The 22111-nt window shown below is 36.5% G+C and overlaps 1 long non-coding RNA gene across 1 annotated transcript in view; it reads right to left on the bottom strand.

Moving 5' to 3' along the window:
• The window catches only part of LOC128812959 (uncharacterized), a 103373-nt gene that overhangs the window by 34353 nt on the left and 46909 nt on the right, over positions 1–22111 (bottom strand). Inside the window, exon 2 of the long non-coding RNA XR_008438883.1 lies at positions 19368–19473. This is a non-coding gene — a long non-coding RNA (uncharacterized LOC128812959). The remainder of the gene's footprint in view (positions 1–19367; positions 19474–22111) is intronic.

Raw genomic sequence — 22111 nt, 5'->3', positions numbered from 1 at the left:
TTAGTTGTGAAATCAGCTGTTGATTTTGCAGTCCTAATCTGCAGTCTAATTCAGCTGCAGCCTCCTAATGCTGCTTGATAGTCATTGATACCATTATATTTGATACTTATTAATACTATTATATTCTACAAATAAATCTCCCCAGTTCCAGATTTTAGAGAAACAGAGGGGGAAAAAAAGTCGGGACACATACACATTTGTTTATCTTGAAAGTTATTTAGAGAGAAATTAAAAACTGTTATTGTGTAAAGCCAAAGAACTGAAAGATGTAAGAGTGCTGCCCCATTGATTTGTCTGTTTATCAAATGGAAAAAGCCCTCCGAGCTTCTGATAAGTGGCCATTTTCTCCCCTCAGCCTAAGGACATAGACAAAAATAACAGAGAGGAAAAAAACGAGCATAAATTGAGAGAATTCTAGCAGGTTCTCCTCTTCTACTTGATGTTATTTTTCAAGTTATTGCTAGAACCCAGATCAAAGGAGATTCAATTTTTAAAGGCACTGAATATTCTTCCAAATGCCTTATTTTGTTGTGAGAAAGTTAATGACATGTGAGTGTACCTCAACAGTCTCACTGATCTCTGTAGGAATGTCATTTAACCTCTCTTTCTCTCCTCTCTGTCAAAATAAGCAAGAACATGCATTCGTGGGATTCCTAAGAGATAGAAAAATGGTAATTTTATTTATCAAAATCTACCATTTTGATTCATATTCTTCTAAATAACATTACCCATCATGAATAATTTAAAAGCTCATATGCATTAGAGAGGATACAAACTGAAGTAGAAGCACAGAGAAAATGAACATGTTAAGCCTATTCTAAGATATTCTTAAAGAGCTAGCTGAGAGTGCTATCAAATGTAACAAATGTTGCATGGTTTAAGAATTAGGGCAAAACAAATTGAGAGCAGCATATTACATCTGTTTCAGCTGGCAAGAAAACATTTTGCTGCTTTCAGAACATGTTTTATGTGATGCAAAAACCCTGTCAAGTGTCCCAAGGGGGGGTTACAGTTTTGCTTCAAACTGTTGCCAATGAATAAATAAGGACAAAAGTCCTTTACCATTTGTGCAGCAGTGAACACACTGTCAGCACTGAGTTGGCAGCAAACAGGACACTTCTTCCACTGTAACAAGAAGACACAAGTTCAATCAAGTAATTTACAAAAACATTAGAAGAATTCTTCCAAACCTGAAAATATTTATTAAACAAAGTGAGCAGTTCAGAGAAGTCACTCATCAGCCCCTGTGTGTCTGCATTAAAAGCCATAATCACCTTCAGTGGGACATCCTGCCCCTTAGACAAATGAAGAGCTTCTCCTCAGCCCCACCAGGCCAACTGTGATGTCCTGCCATTTGTCAGGCTTGATTCTTAAACAGCAAACCTCCTTCTGTGTGTGTTTCATGCTTTTCTGTGTTACCATGTAGTTGTCCCAATAATATTCAGAGCAGACTTGAGCACCAGGCATCATCTTGCACTTACACTGCAGTTCCTGCACCCTGCTCCACTTCCCTCCCTATCCCATTCTGTTTTGCAGCTTGTCTATGATTTGCATGTGTTTATTCATTGCATCTTCATTTAAACTTTTGACTGATAAGAACACTGGATTTAACAGAACACACATTTAACAGAGATTTTTTTTTATTAATTTGCTTTAATATTTATGCAAATTACTCAGAAAAAGGAATATTCTCCAAAATTATATTATACTATTTGAAAAAGAATTATAATCAATTTTCTTTCAAGAATATTAGTTATTGAAAAGTTGTCTTCTTTGAAGATAGAAGAATTATTTATCTCTGTTGCTTCCTGGTAAAGATGAATTAATTTAGTTGTTTAGAAAAAGCTTTTCACATGTATGGGGAGTGTACTTAATTGTTTGTTGTTTTTTATTTTGATGATACTAAATAAGCTAATTTTTTTCCTGCATTCTGATGTCTAATTTTATTTCCAGGACCAACTTATTTGAAAGCAATGAAATCAATTACACAAGTCTTTTCAATGGAATGAATGTATAAGGCTTTTTTTCAACATAGTAGATTAATCTTTTTTGATAATCTCAATGTTCTTTAATTAAGTAAGAGATAATTGTACTTGCAATTTCGTATTAAATTAGCCCTTAAGCGAATATTTTTTTCAGTTTTGAATATTTCAGATGTAAAAAGGGATAGGACTTTTTTGGGAGTTCCTTTATGCAATAATAAAATATCTTTATTTGTGTGAGAAACATCTCAATTAACATAAATACAGTTTTCACCAAAGGTTCTCAAATACTCAAAGGCAACTAAACTTTATGCTTTGTTAACAAAGAATTATGATTCCAAAGTACACTGAGAACTGCTGTTGCTGGCGTTCCACAGACACTGTAATTGCTAGAGAAAAATCTTCCTGCACCCTTGAAAGGCTGAGGGGTCTAAAGATGGCAAAGACCCACAAAAACAAGAGCAAAGTCACATGGTGGAAGAGCTGGCCTAGAGGGGTTGTTCCTGTCCCTGGGAATTCTGGGGACACCTGTGGATAAAGCCCTGGAGACCTGCTCTGTCAGGGTTAACACTGCTTTGAGGAGGAGGCTGAATAGAGATCACCAGGGGGCTCTTCCATTTGGAAATATCTCCAATAGAAACTCTTCACTTTTATTACTTTCCTTTACATTATAATGATATTTCCCACAGAAGACTCATCTACAAGGTGAACAAAAAGGTGTCTTTAGGGCTGTTGTCAGATCTCACTCTTCTCCTCTGGTGAGTTAAAGGCAGTTTTGCCTCTGTCACACTACAGATGTGCAGGAGTGGGGTTTGGTCTGTGACTGCAGATACCTGTGAGCTCAGGCTGGGCTTTCTTCCCATTTTATTGTTCAGATCTCTTAACACAAATTTATAACCTTACCATCACTATTCTATAGTCAATGCCTTGCAAGGAATTTTTAAAACTGAAAAAAGTTGAAAACCATTGGTCTAGAGAATTTCAGAGAGAAATTAGCTTTCTTAGTGAGTAGAGCTTTATAAGCAATCTCTTTTTAAAGTAAAATTCCAGCTGCCTCTGAAGACAGGAAGTGAAGATGCTGATCTTTTCACAAATAAGTCATATGGTGTTCTGCACAAGGCCATTTTCCAGACTGACTCAAGTTTATCAGTGCACTTTCTTGACAACCTTGCCTTGGAGAGAACAAGAGAATTTCCATGGCAGTGAGACAACAAATATGTTATTTAACTTTTCAAATTAAGATCTTCCCTCTGCAAACAGAATCCCAATGTTATTTCCTACAAGAAGTCTTAAGTGACAGGGGATACAGAAATGTTCATATGGGATTCTGATTGAGCAAACTAGAGATTTATGTTAGTTTGAATAATTTTATTCCATTACTAGCTAGATACTGAGATCGCTTCTGAATTTTTGTCAATAAAAATATCAAAGGTCATTTGTAGCAGATTCTCTGTGCTTGGATAGCTCTTTTCTCCCCTGGGAACTAAAACATTATTTTATAGATTCATAACAGGGCTGGAAGGGACCTCAAGAGGTCATTTCATCTCTCCTCTGTTCCAAGGCAAGATCAAACATATTAATCTTGACAGATATTTGTCTAGACTGTCTTTTTAAAAACTTCCAATTACAAGGATTCCAAAATCTCTCCAGGCAATCTATTTCAATGCATTGCTATCATTACCTTTAAAAGTTTGGGGTTTTTTTTCCTACTAACTGATCTTCATTTTCCTTATTGCAGGTTAAATCCAAAACTGCTTGTTCAATTGTCACTGACAATGAACTTAGATTGTTTCCTTCCTCTTACAGATCTTTTAAGAATGCTAACTTCTACCCAGCCGTTTGCTCCCATCTTGTCATCCTGCCTAAACGTAGTACTTTGAACATATAAAAGTTGGACTACGTTCTAATTTTTTCCCAAACATTATTGGCCAATTTTGATAATTTCTGTAGAGGTTCTCTAGAGAGCATCTGCTCACTGGCTTAATCCCCTGCACGTACCAAGGAAGGCTGAACAAAGATGTCTCCAGGCTCCTCAGAAGGTTCTCCTTAAATTCCCCTAGAAATTTTCTTTCTTCCCTTTATTTAATAAGCTGGTAATATTTGATGACTGCGATATGTTTCTTACCTGATTAGCTGCACAGCAGCTACCCAGAAAGTTATTAGTTCCTTGCTGACATGAGCTTATTCACTTCTAAGCTAATGGCAGTGAATCCAGGATTTACTCCTAAACATCTTAAATAACATCCCTGAAGTAAAGCTCTGATGCAAAGTTATCTTTCTGTTCCTCCCATGAATGTATATAACCCAGGACAGAAGAGGATATAGGTGATCAATCACATTTAAAACCCTCAATTGTGTAAATCAATACAGTGGTTTCAGAGATGCATGAGAAGAGTTAAACAGTGAAAGAAAGCTGGAAAGAATTGGTTTGGGTTTATTCTTTGTTTTTAGAAAGTTTTATAATTAGTGTTGGGGCATACTGGGCACTGAATTCATTTCCTAGTATCACACATAAAAGCAAGCTGAATTCCTCTCAGTGCAAAACCAACCTCAAGCTACCTTGACAACAAGATAACAATAACCCTGTAATTTCAATTGTTCACTCTTTTTTATGGGTTCTGTATCTCAGTGAAGTCTCATCTTCCCAGCCCAGTGCCATAGGCTAATAATCTGTAACAAAACTCACCCTCAAAAAATGTCAGATCTAATGAAAAACACAACTTCACAGATGAGAAAGTTGGCCCTAGCTAAATCCTAAGGGTCCTAGCTCTCAGATTCTTCTCAGATTCTACTGTTTCATCCTCTAACCCTGAATTAGAAGGCTGTGTGAAATTGAATTATTCCTGTTTCTTTCTACTGAATCACTCATTCCTCATCAAAGAATAACTGACTTCCAAAGATTGAAAATTCCACTGCCAGTTGAGAAAAAAATTACCCCAGCAGTTGAACCCAAAACTTGACCACCCACCCTCATGATGTGCCAAGTGATATTTTTATTAATGAAGACATAGTTCTTCAATTGCCACTTATAGAATTTGAGTGATTATCATTTAAAAATGATAAAGTATCTCCTCCCACTTAGGTAGGAATTGGAATATTTGGATTTGTGAATAAGCATTGAACTTCAACTCTAATGGCCTTTGATACACTACAAAAGTTGAAAAGTTTCATACTGATTCGTGTTAAAACAATTATTTTCTGTCAGCAGTCTAAAAAAAAAAAAAATCACCCCAAACCACTTCTTTGCTCTTGGCTTTTTCCCTGTCTAATCTAAACACTGAAAATGTCAAGTTTTCTCACTAATTAAACATGTCTGTCTTAAACTCCACTTGTATCTTTCATCATAATGGTGCAGAGTTCCAGGGAGACATTATATATTCATGTTTTCAAATACAAGATGTAAAAAAATACAAATATAAATTTAATGCAGGAATCTCTTAATGAGCAAAGCAATTATGACATGGGAGAAATGAAGGAATTAGCCTCCTAAAAACTTCTCAGTATTTATGGGCCCAGGGCTTCAGAGTCTGGTTAAGACAAATTTTTATGCAGATCCTCCATAAAGAAGTAGAAGCAAATGTGAGTTATTAGTGGAAGTCAGGTAAAATATGCCTAAAAAGAGAGGATGGAATCATAATTAAATTTATAAGATAAATTATAAAATACTCAATTTTTAAGACTGGGACTGAAATCTTGTACGAAAAGATTCTTGATATTTCAGTTCTACTGTCAAAAAAACCAGCAAATCAACAAACAAAAATATTACAACAACAACAAATCCTAAAAATTCAAAACTTTAGCAAAAGAGGTTTTTGTAAAGTCCAGGTTTAAAAATGGTTGAAGCTTCTTGGTGCTTGTGTAATATCTCCTAGATTATAGCAGTTGACACATTCATAGCATAAACTCCCATTTTGCTTCTTTTTGTCATTTTCTTTGAGGTCTCTGTGTTGCCAGTGATTATTATTAGTAGTAAACTGAATTTGACAAAAATAACAGCTCATGGAAAATATATATTGTTAGTATTTTTCATAAAATAAGGAATAATCTATGAAAGGAGTAGAGGGTATTTCAGATGGAAAGGAACTGTAACCACGGAATAAATTCAATAGGTCATCAAATGTGCAATATGAGCAACTGGGAAAATTAGATGGAGAAGAAACACAAGAAATTTTAAAATTCTATCAAGCAAATAGGATCAGAATAAAGCATGGAGAGTCATCCTTGCTCCTCCATTATGGGACAGTGGCTCTCCAGTGCCAGGCTGTCCTGGCACTGGACAGACAGGGCTCAGACAGGGCTCAGACAGGGCTGTCCTGGCAATTCCACTGCTCTGTTTTGCAGAATTGCAAGGTCTCCATTCCAATGTGTAGCACAGGGAAAAGGCCACCTGCATGCCAGGACTGTCAGAACAGGGAGGGTTCCTGAGCACACTCTGGGTAGACGGGAACCTACACAACAAAGTAAAAGCTGAGAGTGCACAGGGAGCTGCTCTGCACCTCCCAGAACGTGGTTCCTGGACAAGACCTGAGATCAGACACTTTCCTCCCCTCACCTGGAAGGAGCTCTGCCACCAGCTCTGCCTGTTCCCTCTTGCACAGTCCCACACAGCCCCGCCACAAAGAGCTTCAGCTGGGGAGCTGATTCCAGAGCACAGCTCAAAATGCAGGCTTTGGAAAAGCTAAAAAAAACTAGCATTTGCTGGCCAAACACGCTGTGGAAAACTCAGCATTTTGAGCAGAAATATGACACATAACTTTAAGAAACAGATCTGGGGAAGGTACCAGACAGACAAGTATTGCTATCTGGGGTGGCTGTGGTCTTCTCTAGGGCACCATTTCAGCACTGAAACAGTGCCCCAAAACTTCGCGCAGCACTGAAGAACTGGCACACAAACTACTGGGGATCACTGCTTTTAACCTATCAGACTTTCCTGTAAAAGAGTCCTTAAGAGAAACTCATCCATGCAGGAGCAGACTCACACCACTCAAAGCAGAGCTGCACCTCTGACACCTTTTCCTTCCATTCCCATTTCTCATTGGTGCTGCCCAGTGAGTCCCAAGGAAACTGGGAATGGCAGTGGGTTGGGAAGATCAAGTGCTTGATGAAATTAAAATGTTGCAGACTTAGCAGGCAATACATGGGTACAAAGAAGTTGTGCAGTTGTGGGAAGAAAAAGAGGGAAAATATGAAGTGAGATTTAGGGCCAGAAATAAGATTAAAGTGGTGTTTGGGCAGGGGTAACAAAGGATTTAAAGGAGAAATTATTCAAGATATATACTTACTATTGAAAGAGAAGTAACTATGTTATAGTTGGATTGTTAATGTTAAGGAAAACTAAATCATTCTGAGAATTTTAATCTTTAAATATTTTCCAAATCACCACTCATCTATTAGACAAATCACTCAAGCATTACTCCTGAAAATCCATTAATGGCTTCTGATTGTGATAATTAAACTACTAAAATAGTTAACCTCTTTTTCTGGTATTAGTTTCATCTTCAACACCCTCTTTATATATTCATACTTAATCTTTCTCACCACAATAAGTATCTCTAAGAGCAGCAAGAGAGTCAGTCAAATTCTCAGTTATAAATCCCATTTATGAGGCCTTCATGCCTTACCCTCTCTCTTGACTGTTTTCTTTTAAATCCTTGCTAGTTTTTAACAAGCTGACATGCAGCACTACAGAAATTGTTGGGTAGTTCCTACACTCCTCCAGCCACCTTTCCTTTGCACTATGTCAGTCTCATCCAACTGGAAGGTCACTGTCCAGTTTTCTTCCCTGTACCCTTATCAATTTTAAGTACTTTTAGCATATAATTCACTTGTGAAATATGTATTTTTGACCCTTTCAGTGGGAGTTGTTACTTCAGCTTTTCATGAATATGGTTTATTTCCCCTGCACAATCAATATTATTCAACAATGTTCTATTTTCTTCAAAATATTTTTACTCACATCAATAACATGCTTTTCTTCTCTCAGGATTTCTCTGGTTTCTGATTTAATAACCTTAGTTAGTGGTGTAAAATCTCCCATCAATAAGATCCTTTCCCAGATCTCTCCTGAGTGACTACTCTCTCTGGTGCCATCTTCTATTATGACTTGCTCTCTTGATTTTGTATGATCACTTACAAATTTTTTTATTTAATGTTTTCTTTGGGCTCTGTTTCTGTCCTCACTAATCATAAACACTTTGTCTGAGAACCATTTTCTTTTGTGATCCACTCCTTCAGCATAAACATTCTCAGCTATGCCCATGAGGGTCACATCAGTAACTTCTCAACGCTAATCTCTCGCCCTCCTTCAGATTCAGCAGAGTTTGAAAATGACTATTGACATCAGTTGCATCTCTTCCAGCAGTAACTCAGTGAAATTTCAGTGGAGCCAGGACTCTAACTTCTTAACTTTTAATTAAAATGTAGATGTATACATTCAGCTCTCTGCACCACAGATTCCTCCAGGATATATTTTGCAGCTCTAGATGAAAACTCTCAGTCTTTTCACTAACACAGAGTCGTCTAATTTCTTGAGTGGTACTTTGATAATCTCGGAACAGCCTCTTTGCAAAGAAGGAACAGTGTTTTTGAATTGACATGCTACAGCTACAGCGTATTTTATTGCTACAATAAACCTGTAGCTATTAAAGAAATTAAACAATGAGTATGATGTGCTTGAGCTTTTAGCAAGTGCATGTGGGTTAGTTATTTTATGATATCTGACTCAGCTACTTCTGATGAACTGACCAGAGAGAATACCCATATTGCTAGGGAGAGCACTTTCAGTAGACTCAGAAGAGAAAACAGACACAAAGTGAACTTTTCTTTCCTATTCCCAGGGTCACTAACCTAGTTTAAAGTGATGTGACATCACTAGAGAAAAGATAAATCCTACCTGAACAGAAATTTTCCCCTGTTTATTACAACTCAGCCAGAACCAATCCTGCAGGCATATGTGCCTAGGTGCATCTGTATTCATGTGAGGAATGCAAAAAGCAGTAGGAACATGGAAAACCTCTCACTGAGTATCTCCATAACTGTGATTACAGCCAGTAAGATCCTGTGTTCTTTTTTGAAGGATAATGAGTAAAGCCATCCAAAAAACAAAGTGAGGGTAAATGGTCCAACTGGTGAAATGTCCAACTTCTTGTCAATTTTCAATTATCATCCGTGATTTATATCCATTTACACGGAATCAGGACAGTTTTTTAAGAAAGTAAGAACAAATTAAACAGCACATAAGGAAACGTTACCCAAGACCTGGGACACCAAAAGAATGGAGGTGAAAAATCAGAAAACTATATTACCAGAAATTTAGGAAACACTTCTATCCTAAAATTTATTTTTAATAGAATTCTTTATGATCATATTTTATTCTGACACAGTGATGTTTTAATTGACCTTCTGCATATTTGTCTTTCCTCTCTCTAATTATTTATGATGACTGGGCATGTAGGGACTATAAATGATGAATCAAATTTTCCCATAATTACTTTTGAATTTTTTACTATCCACAATATACAAAAGCCAAGGTCACAGGAGTTGCCACTTATTGGTGATTATAAGAGGCCTACCATTTTCACATCCTAAAATCTGAATCTAAACATGGAAAAATGCCAAGTATTTAGAGAAATGAAAGGCCGTAAACAAATTTCTGGATGCCAGGCTTTGCTTTGGGAGGGAAAAAAATGGAAAAAAACCTGCCCCTAAGGGGCTATGAACATCTTACAAAAACTGTCTGCCTCATTTAAACCTTCCATGCTTATTAGGATGTCTGCTCACATGCTCTGAACTTTAGTGTGCTGATGACCTTACTTACAGAAGCAGCCATAAACTTGTGCTCCATTTCTGCTTGCACTGATAAAGGAAGAACTTTCTGCACTCAGAATTACAAGCTTTGAAGATAGTAAGGTAATGCAGAAAGAAATTTCATATTCCAATGATAGTTTGGACATGGGAAAAAGTCACTACAGCAATAAAAGAAAGAAGGATAAAACAGCTGAATACATAAAATGTCAACTATTACAAAGATGTTGCATCCACCCGTAAAGGTTTAGAAACTACTGCCATAAAAATTGGCAAACTTCTATTTACACAGGGTAAAAGGGCAAATTTAATGGACTGGATTATGCCCATTAATTTGTTTCATTAATTTCATTTTATAGCTTTGTGAAGATCTTAATAGATGATTTAAGATGTGGCACAAGCTTAATATATCTGGTATTTAGCAACTGTGCAAAACAGTAGATTCATTTCACAAGGCTCAAAAGACTGTAACAAAGTTGGCCTGCATTTGGACACACACATACAGAATTTTTATAATTCTTCTCAAACAAAGCAGATTTTTCAAAAATTCCCTATCACAGTAACAGCTAGGAAGCATTTAGTAGGTGTTAGCGAATATTCTAATTTTTAAAAAAAACCCTTTTCATTAAGTCGTGAGGGCAAAGCAACTATTACATGCATTTTCTCATCTTTGATGTGATAGGAAATGACATTAGAGTCAGGAGTGGAAAATTAGATGTAAAAAAAATTCCATTAACAGATTGGCAGGATTGACTTATCCTTCAAATATATTTTATTACATTATAAATATATTTGAAGTTCCATGCCCATAATGTGAAATATTTCACTGTAATATCATTGTGAAGAGAAAGTTTCTTCATAAAACATGGCCATCATAGGGTTTGTAATCCTTTTCTAACCTTTCCCTTAGATGTGTTCCTTTTGGGTTTTTCCACAGGGTTTCCGTTACACAAATATTCTCTCATGAATCTAAAGTCTCAGGGATCTTATTGCAGAGTTTTGAATAATAAAAACCCACATAAAGACTTGAGTAAGGTGAAGCTTTATTATTTGGAAATAAACCCTTTTTTTACACTGATGTTTATACAGTATTAAGGCACCGTAAAGCTCCAACTAAAGTGCAAGCAGCTGTGATATATGTGCCCCATTTATAGTATATGCAGATCATTTGTCAGCTACACTAGCAAATCTAATTAGATGTTGTATTTTGTATTAATGTAAAGAAATATATTTTTGCTGTGCATTTTCTTCCCCAAGGAAGTGTAAGAATAAGATTGTTTGTGTTACCCACATTTAAACAGTTATAAAATAAGTACCTATGATAATTTGAATAAAAAAAATTCCTAAAGATGTATTATTCAAAAGCAATGGAAAGAAGTTGTTGGATTGGATTATCAAGAAGTTACCATTAAAAAAATTACAAACAATTAAACTATCAAGGGAAAGGATACAAATTATTGCATGGGGATTTAGAGGCATAGACATGTAATGAACTGTAAATTAAAGTCATTTATAAGGTACTACTGGAAACCATATATAAAAACAACTGCTTAGTCAGCAAAGGTGAGTTAAATTATGTGCCACTGCAAGAAGAAATCCATGGGACAGCCCACTGCATGCCTATCAAATGTTGGCTATCTTCAAAATATTCAAAACTATCACTATGTCCCAAAGACAGCCACCAAGTTCATTGTCACTGCAACACTCTCAGCCACTTTCCCTGCGGAAGAGTAAAAGGACACAGCCAAAAGTCCCACTGGGTGGATATACAAAGTTCACACAGCACACCCTCTCTGCTCCCCCTCACTGTTAAAAGGTCAGTTATATAAGGTAATGATGGTAAAGAAGGTGCTTTAGGGAGAGCAACAGTCTCACAGAGCTGAGAGATAAAAACAGGGACTTAGTGAGGGAATCCTTCCACAGGAAGGATTTCACATTAGAATATCTCATACGGACCTCAGAGATCTCTAGCTGGTCTTTAAAAGAGTCTTGGGTTTGTTTTACTTTTGTATTAGCTCATTATTTAATGCAAGTGTGTATACTAAAACCTATCTTGTACCATTGCCCTAAAATGTTATGAATTTATACTCATTAACAATTCAATTTCATAACAGCATATCACTTAAGTAAAGATATTATCTGGTGCCATATAAAGAGTCATAATGGAAAGCACAGCAAATATCCTCAAATACAAATATTACTTAATTTTTATTGATTAAGATATAATAAAAATTAAGCTATGTTCTTACAATACAGTGGAGAGAAAGAGTAAAATAAGACATTCTCATGGGCTCAAGATTTGCCACAATGAGAGCCATTCTCAGATTTTCTCTTGTTACGGCTGCTTCAAGTTTTAAAAAGATTCTGAAAAGCTGTGGAACTATGGAGCATGTAAAATGTATTATATCTTGATTTTTTTTTTCCTAAAAACCTTATACAGTAGAAGACATGGACATATGCTTTTAATTGCCTTGCTGGAAATTGTGAGAATAAGGCATATGAACAAATAATGTATTAAATAGCAAGTGACAGAATGGTTACCATGGTTAACGTCTGCAGGCTTTTTATATTGAATGGTAAATAGTTAAATATCTATATATACTCCAACAAGTGGACAGAGCAGGAAGAAATCAGCCACATAAATGTAGGTTTCTTTCTCCTTCTTTTAACTTGCTTCTATAACCCTCTTTTCCTTTCTTTAGTGCTGTTATCCTCCTCCCCTCTTTTGAAGAGGAAAGTGAGGGCTATTTTTGCCTCTAAAAAGAAAAATGATGAAGTGAAGATTGTGGGCTATCTGTAAACCCATATTTCAGTTGGATGTGAAAAGCTCTCAGTGTTTCGTACACATTTTGGTTCATTAGTAGAGGAATGTTATTTCAGACAGTCATTATGTTTTACAGGTTTTATTTGCCCCCCATAAATATTATACCAAAGCAACAGACAAAAGTCTTTATAATTAAATCAAAACAATTCTGCTTATGGGGGCAATGGCATTAAAACACACATCTTCAGGAGAAGATATAATCTATAAATTTTATGGTCAACCGAAGCAACTTGTCAAGCAAAGTGAAATAATTCAATTATTTGAATAAATAACTCCTGTAAAGAGGACCTTCCACATTTGACTGTAAAATACTATTAGAGAATACCTTGTCTTGCCTTTCAGCTGTGCTGACACACAGGTAATAAACTGGAAATAACATTTACCTCACACAGGTTATAAATTCTTAGGAGTGCAAGTCATTTATTTATTTAGATGGTGATATTGGAATTTAGTCGCCTCATTTCAGACACATGAAAGTTGCTTGGAATCACTCAAAGCTGGATATTGCACTTAAATGATTTTAAATCATTTCACAAGCAAATTAAGTGTAAAGGGAAGTATTCTATTTTCAGAACTGTCTATCCATAAATTATTCTTCTGAACAAATATTTACAGTCCTATGGGATATATAGACTCTCATATTTGATAACATTTTCTGAAGATTAACTAATTATAGGATACATCACTCATCCTAAATATTGGCTCTTCAAATTGCTACAGTTATACAAAATGACTCATGCAATTGCAATTTGCTCAGGTATTTTTTTTTTAATGTTTGTATCATAGAAAGCAAATATTTTTTAAATTTTTTTTGCTAAATGGTGATATCCTTTACTTAAGACAATATTTACATTACTACTTTTTTTTTTTTTTTTTTTTTTTTTTCAAGAATATCTGCCTTCCCACTAGATGTGGAAGTGTTTTTGCAATGCCTTGCCTCTACAGCCAAGATTGATTTGTGGAGAATGGCCTGGCAAGTAAAAGGAGGGGAAGACACTTTTTAAACCTGTCATGGGCATTTCTACGTCTTCTGTGGTATTTGAATTGTGTGTCCTTTCTGACAAAAAGGCCATTGCCTGCTGTGAAATAGATCAATGGGTGATATTGTGCAGTGATTGCTATTTGTTTAAGAGAAATCTCACTGACTGACCCACTTCCTGTAATGCATAAAAAATAAATGACAGAAGTAATATTTTTGCTCTTGTTTCACTTTCATTCATCTTATTTGATCAGCACTGAACAAAACTGACATCTCATCAAACCCAGAAGTGTATTTCTGCACCAGGTTCATCAGAGGGTGGCATTTAAAACACAGACATTGCAGGAACAAATGTATTTGCTGCCTCTGTCCATTGATGTAAACCTGACCTTTATCCTGTAGATTTATTGACACCATGCTGCTTTGTATCATATTTTATTACTATGTGGAAAGCCTGGCAGGTCCTCTCTGTAAAACCACTCCTGATTTCGATCTGAAAATTTTTGTGTCTGTAATAGATTCATCTAAAGATTGAGAAAACTAATATGTCTTAATCTTACATAAACCAAGATGACTTAACTACACTTTTTAAAAATGCCTCCACATTGGTCTGTGTTTCAGTGACACCAGTTCTTAGGGACACCAGGCAAGGAGAACAGCATCACTGAAGAGTATTTTCCTACAGTTCTTTTCACCACCCCACAAAGCCTATGTGTTAGTTAATAATCATGTTCCAGAAAAGAACCTATTACATATAGTCTTGTGACTGGTATTTACGAGTTTAAAATAGTCAAATAAACTCCCTGTACAAAACACAAACTAGGCTCCAACAACTACATTCCTAAAGCAATAATGGATTTACCTTGTTTTGATGCTGTATACTGACACTTTGTTCCTGCAATCACCTAGGAGACACATAAGCCCCTTAATAAACAGGGTATTCTAAAATTCTTTGGATTGATACATAACCATTTTAACTACAACAGATTACAGGTCTGTGACTCAATATTTTGTTTTGCATGGGAAAATTTTGATGAAAGCAAATAAAAATTAACAAAGCGAATTTGAATCATGCTGAAAAAACACATCTTTCCAACTAATTGGCAAAATAACAGTTTGTATTTCTTCAGTATGTTCTTTTCCTAAATCCCCTGGAAGCTTTCCAACAAGCCAGAACACTGAAGCACCATGCTGCTGAGCCCTATGTGAATCACATCTGTGTTGTTGTTTTCAGCCTTCTGGGCTTGAACATACTGAAAGAGTCAATGCTTGGCAGTAAAGCAAATAGGCTATTTTCCTTAAAGAAAGAAAAATCTATTATTCTTGCGCTGAAGTCTGAAATCCTAATATTTACCCTCATCTAAATAATGTGTAATTGAGCACTAATATAAACCAACTCCAGATTTCCCTCAAAATCATCGTTTCTTTTCTTAAAATAGAAGTGGAAAGCAAATGAAAATCATGTTTTCATTCCTGCATTAATTGAGGATAAAAGATTAGAGCTCAGTCCTTGAAGTCAAGAGATAAACATGGGAAGGGTAGCATAAAAGGGGCATTTTCACTTGTCTGCTAAGTGTCTGAATCTGCACAGACATCTGAATCTAGGTAGTTGCCTGAAATCACTTTACAGGCAGTGGAATGAAATGGGGATTTCTAGAGGGCAAGTTCTCTGACATAAAACACCATCTTTATTTGGGATATGGTAAATCAATGCATCCCAAAAGTACTTCGTGAGCTTCAGGTAAAGCCAAAGGTCACACACACTGATTTCAGTGAAGGTCTGAACTTACATGTGTTCCCTTTGAGTGAATTTTAGAGATTTAAAAGAGAGCTTTTCCAAGAAGCAATTTAAAATAAACAACACCACAAAGTCAGAAGAAGGAAGGTATGGATTTTTTTACACACACACAAAAGTCAGTTTCTCATTCACCAGATTTAGATTTCTCTAAATTTCTCACTTTTTAGATTTCTTAAAAAATATAAGCATAAATTTCAGTCCATATAACTAAGATATCCTGTATTTAGTCACAGAATATCTCGGAATACATAGATATGCATAGATTATCCCAAGTTGGAAGGCACCCACAAAGATCTTTGAAGTTCAACTCCTGGTCCCTCACAGGACACCCCAGCAGTCCCCCCTGTGCTCTAGAGCATTGTCCAAACTCTTCCTGAGCTCTGTTCGGCTGCTGCTGTGCCCAGTGCCCTGGGAGCCTGGTCAGTGGCCAACCACCCTCTGGTGAGGAACCTTTTCCTGATATCCAACCTAAACCTCCCTGAGACAGTTTCATGCCATTCCTTTGGCTCCTGTCACTGTCACACGGAGCAGAGATCAGTGCCTGCCCCTCCCGTTCCCCTCTCAAGGAAGCCGTACCTGCACTGAGGTCTCCCCTCAGTCTCTGCTCCAGGCTGAACAGACCAAGCACCCTCTGCTGCTCCTCACACATCTTCTCAAGGCCCTTCACCATCCTCGTGGCCTCCTCTGGACACTCTCTAATGGCCCAATGTCCTTCCTCTATTGTGGATCCCTCTGGACACTCTCTAATGGCCCAATGTCCTTCCTCTATTGTGGATCCCTCTGGACACTCTCTAATGGCCCAATGTCCTTCCTCTATTGTGGATCCCTCTGGACACTCTCTAATGGCCCAATGTCCTTCCTCTATTGTGGACCCCTCTGGACACTCTAATGGCTCAGTGTCTGTCCTCCATTGTGCCCCCAAAGCTGTCCCAGACCTCGAGGTGAGGCCACCCCAGCTCCCAGCAGAGTGGCACAATGCCCTGCCTGGTCAGCACAGCCCTGCTCACCACAACCTTTGTGCCAGGGGCTCACACCATGTGCTTGTCCCACTGAATGTGGCATGCTCTGTCCAGAAGGACACTGTAAGAGACAGTACTGAAAGCTTTACTGAAATCCCAAGAGATTACATCAACTGGCTTCCCTTCATTAATGCTGGCAGTGCTTCTCCCTTTGCAGATACTATGGGAAACAGGAGAAGAAAATGTCACCTTCAGAATGGAGATCAATTAATAAAATTTAATATTTAACTGGTTTTATGGAAAGAAAACACAAACAGCTCCAGTAGTTCATGTAGAGCCCCATCTAGGTGGAATGAGATAGAAGTGTTTCCAGTTTTAAGAAATAATATCTATTGATTAGACATAATCAATAGTTACTTTTGAAATGTTCTGGGACTTTGTGTTTTTTCAAGAGATAATTTGTACCTTAAAAAATAATTTTATTTTGCTGTAAATACCGTTTTTAAAATTCAAAAAGAATTTTCTTTCTCAAAAAGAAACATCCTAAAATGCTGAACCAGATGAACCATTTTGAACAAACCCTAGTTTGTTTGTTCATCATAACAATGGCAAATGAAGTGTTTAAGACTAAGACTCCCATAATACTTCATTAAAATTGAAGGTCAGTACCTTACTCCTGGATGATGTTCTCTGTACCTAATTAGAATATCTTGTCTATGAAGCAGCAACTCAAGTGATGAACAAAATTCAATGTAAAGAAGATAAACTAGATGACTTGACTACTTATCTCCAAAATAATTTGAATTTCTCTTTCGACCTCTTGCAGAGAAGCAAGGAAGTACTAGAAGTGTAGTCTATAAAATGTGATAAACAAGAAGAGATAGATGATGAGAAGATGAGAGGAAGGATGCTGACCATCTCTGCTAATCAGTGAAACAGGAAAAACAGATCTATTTTATAATTCAGAAACCTCATTAGAATAGAAACTAGCTACAGCAGTTGTATTCACATATAAGGAATATGACTTGCAAAAACAGATGCTTTCTCCATCATCTGCATTCTATAGCTAAAAATGAGTCTTTAAACCCTTCTCTTTAGTTTACTGCCTGATTACCATTACAGATTTAATATTTGTCACAATTACATTCTACGAGTAAGTTCAAGCCCATTTTCATGTGAAATGCTCAGATGTCCAGCCAATTAGACATGACCATGAGCTCATCACATAAAACTTATTAAGTAGCAAAGTTAGTTCAAGTGATAATGATATTGCCTGTTGAGACTTGCTGGGGGATCCCTGAAATGGATGTTTTAATTATGTTATGAATATACTGTCTAGAGATCACTGTCCTTGTGTCTACTGGATGAAGCCCAGCAAGCCTATACAAGTAGTTCATGTTAGTTTATCTAAGAATCCAGCAAAATATGAGCAACTTTCACCCAATATAATGTTCAAATTATTTGCCTGCAGCAATTTTTCCTACAGTTAATATGCAGCTTCTAGAACATGTTTGTTAGTTGAAATGTAATTTGCTTAGGCAAAACTTTCATCCTGACAAACGTTCAGTTTTTATTTATAATTTTATTTAAAATTTTTAGTTTTCATTTATACACTATTGGAGTATTTCAGTTTCTGGTTAAAATGAAAAAGCCACTGTACAGTGTGTTTTGCCTGCTCAGATCTCTGTGGCCTCTTGCAACTCCAGAGCAGGTTTTTAATGCTTTGTGGCACTACCCAGGGAGGTCACTGGCAAAGAGCAAAGAGTGGTTGGGACACAAGGAGCTTGAGAACAGTTTAAAAATGGGGAACGTGCTTAGGTGCAGGTGTACATCATCTGAAATCATATTTACTTTTACAAACCTCCTTATCTTCATAGAACTTTAGCTCTGGCTTGCAGAAGTGATTATGAAAATCATTGACAATCACCATTCATTTTATCAAGACAAAAACCAATCAATGTGAAAAGAGAAGTCTTTTGCAGACAACCTTGGACAGACACAGATTTTTACTACCAGGATAATACTGTTTTCTGCAACAGCCACATATATTTTACTGAGGATAAAGCTGGATTTAACAATGACAACATTTAATATGGACTTTAATCAGTCAGCCTTGCCTCTAGTATTCAAGAAAGTTGTACTCAATTGTCTACTCTAGTACTTTCCTTAACATATCACATTTGAGGTACTCTGCAAACAGCCTGACAATGATTCCTTGGTTTGGATCAAGAGTCAAACATTTGCAGATGCTATTTTATGTCTTGGCTCAATTAGCAGGGAAGGGTTGTGAGAAGCAGTTTTATCCTGATCCTGATAAATCGCCTGACTAAGCACACTTTTTGTACTGGCTGCAGATGTTTACCTGACTCACAGATTCATGGAATCTGACAGAGATGACTTTGAGGTCTCCATGTGTACACCTGATGTATGCAAATATAATTAATATATTAAATATAAACCATGCTGGGGCAGTAATTACTAAATTACTTTATGTTTGCAGATATAATGCCAATAATATTTATACAACTCCCTCAGACTGTATTTTCTAAACACTATGTGAAATTATTCTCTAAAAGTAGGCAATGATGATAATAATAGTAATAACATCAAAAAGGAAACTGATTCTTTCTTACTGAAGGACAGAATCATAAAATGGGTGAGGTTGGAAAAGATCACTGGAGGTCCTCTGGTCCAACCTCCCTGTTTGGGCAGGATGCTGTAGAGCACATTAGTCAGGTCTGTGTCTGGTTGGATTTTTAATATCTCCAGAGAAGGAGATTCCACAAGATTTCTGAGCAGCCTGCAAAGGTCATTTTGAAATTCCCTCGATTCACACATGACAATTTACTGTGACAGGGAGGTGGAATCCCTGCACATGTGTGTGATGCAGAAGCTGTTTGCCTTCAGTTGCAGAACTTGTCCTCAGACAGGAGAGGGCTTTGAGGACAATTCACCATGGAGTATAAACACACAAGCAGTCAAGAGCATCAGCAAGTGTCAAAGATAAAAGCAACCTTCTTACCTCAAGAATTCTGGCAATCTAGTATGGTTTTGGTCACTTATCTTGACTAAACCATGCTTTCTTTCATGAAAAACTGCAGTTGCAAGACAAACAGCAACACTGATAACTAGAAGGTAGAACAAGAAAAAAAGAAAAATCACTGGTGGCAGGGAATAATTATATCCTCAACAAAGCAGTGCATGCAGCTGTAAATAACGGCAGCACATCTCACAGAAAACCATTTTAGTATCTGCTGCTTGGAGGACCTGGTCCCCTGGAGACACTGGATCAAACAGAAATAACCCAGCAGTTCAGAGAATATTTAACCTACAAAGCAGGCCAACTTTTACATTTTGAAAATCCCCAGCCTGATCCAACCATTGTAACATAAGTTAATTGAAAAGATCAAATTTTAAAAATCCACTTTAACTCAAGAATTAGGGAGGAAAACAGTGCATACTTTAATACCACATACTATTCAAAAGCATGGCAGTGCAGTGTAGGAGAACTATATTCAGCTTTATCTCTGCATCTTCTACCATTGGAGCAGTTTCTTCTTTTCTTAGCAAGGCTAAGGGATCAGTGATAGGTATCCTTAAGTGTCTTAAGCCCAAACATCCCAAGGAAGGGAGAAAAACCTATTTAATGTGGCTCAAGGGGTAGGAATAATAGGATGCAACAGAGCAAAGACTGGATTTGGAAAGGAAATACTGATAATTACATGTATCTGACCAGGTAATAGTCTTCTAAGCGTCCTTGTGAAACACTTTCATTTAGGGTATTTTTAAAAGGATTAAACCCTTGGAAATTTGCTGTAAAAAACTTTTCTGTATTGACATAGGAACAGACAAAGTAATGAAGCAAGTAAACTTTGTTTATTTAGAACTTTTTTAATTCTATGATTTCTGGATTTTATTTGCTGGAAAATTATGGTTTTCTTCATACTATTTTTTGTTCTTGCATTGTTTTCCTGTCACTTCCATCCTTCTTTCAGTTTCATTCTGACATGTTTCACTTCATTGGAAGACACCAGGCTTCTATAGTTTTCAGGAAATTAAAAGTTATATATATATACAAACTCAAGGTTAGCCTGTCTGGAAATTCATTCAGCAACTGAGCAGAACAAGTTGCTTATGTGTAATTTTTTTTTCTCTAAATTGCCCATTCACTTTACTTTAGCTAATTGGTATTGTCCTGCAAGATTGCACAGATTTAAACTGAAGGACATTGTCACAGGGAAAGGAATCTGTAAAGAAAATGTATTAAAAAAATAAAGATATATTTCAAAGAGGAAAGCAGAAGGAAGCTGCTAATCTCAAAATATCTTTTGTCTCCAAATATTTCCTCTTCTCTCCATGTCTTGCCCCGAGACTCATAAATACCCTTACTAACAGTACTGAAATGCTCTAAAGGACAAAAATCACTGCTAGCAGCACTCCTTGTAAAGAGTTGATAATATCTCAACAAATAAGAAGTTTGTCACTATTTTGTACAAGTGCCTCATGCCATGATTGCAACCAATATTACTGGCAAACTATTTCATAGCCAGAGAGGAAATTAACATCAGTATTAAACATTCTGATAAGTTATAACAAGATTAGCTGTAATTTAAAGAAAAGGTGTTCCAGAGGAAACCATGAGGAAACACAAAGAACATGTTCTTATGATCTGGAATTTCTTTTCATCCTTAGCCAAAGGGCAAATAAATTTTCCATGTTTTAGCCAGACCTGAGGTTCACTTCGGGACACTTATCCTTGTTTTTGTTTACATAGGTTACATACTTGGATATATCCAAACTGTACCCTACCATTCTGTAAGTTCAATTTACAGTCACACTTTCTAAAAATAGACACAAAACATGCAAATATATGCATATGCAAATTTTTCTCAAATAGAAAAAGAGAAAACCTAATTAAAAAGCAAAGTTGTGCATGACCAAATTTTAAAATAAAGGCTTATATGCAGGTGCACTCACACCATAAACTTAAATTGTTGATTTAATCTGCACAGTCACATGTGCAAAGTGCATATTTCTATGTGGAAATGGCCGTGCACAAATTTAGAAGTAGTATTTAGGCACAGTTGTAAAAGCTCTGTGTCCTTTTTAATTGCCTAATTCAGGCTCTTATGCCAAATAGTTGTGAAAGACATAATAGATTCCCAGCTAAGGAGAGCAGCAAAAATTCACCAGGGGGATGGCTTAGTCTAAAAAGAAACTGAAGATATGTATAGTTTAGTTTGAAAGATAAAAAAATCCTCTAGGTGAACATGTTTATTGAAATTAAATTGTAAAATTCAGCAACTTAGAATCATTGTGGATGTTTTTGAGTCTAATTTGACTTATTCTTACCCAAGCAAGTGCAAATCATACAGAATTAAACATAACCTGGAATATTGTTTGTTTGTTTTTTTTTTATTTTAAGAAATAGTTGCTTTTTTGGTGTGAAAGATTGAAATATTACAGATTGAATATAAAATGTAGAATAAACATATACAGGAAGAATAAAAGCACAGCAAGATTCAGTGACTTATTTACTCAGTGTCACAGAGTAGGTCAGCAGCAAAGAAATTATGACGGTCCCTCTATCCAGCCAATTCCACATCAATTTCTGTGTACTGCAAATCAGGTTTTCATCTCAAAATTCCAATCCAAAAGCTCTGGAGCTAAGTCAAGCTAACATGTCACATACCTCTGGGATGCTTTGGCCTTGTTCATCCCTAGCCCTGCCAGGCTGCTCCTGGGCTGGGCAACACTGAGAGCAGC

Source organism: Vidua macroura, chromosome 11 (assembly GCF_024509145.1).
Source record: "Vidua macroura isolate BioBank_ID:100142 chromosome 11, ASM2450914v1, whole genome shotgun sequence".
Classification (NCBI taxonomy): domain Eukaryota; kingdom Metazoa; phylum Chordata; class Aves; order Passeriformes; family Viduidae; genus Vidua; species Vidua macroura.
The sequence above is the reverse complement of the archived record's forward strand: the minus strand, read 5'-3'. Positions and strand labels throughout refer to the sequence as shown.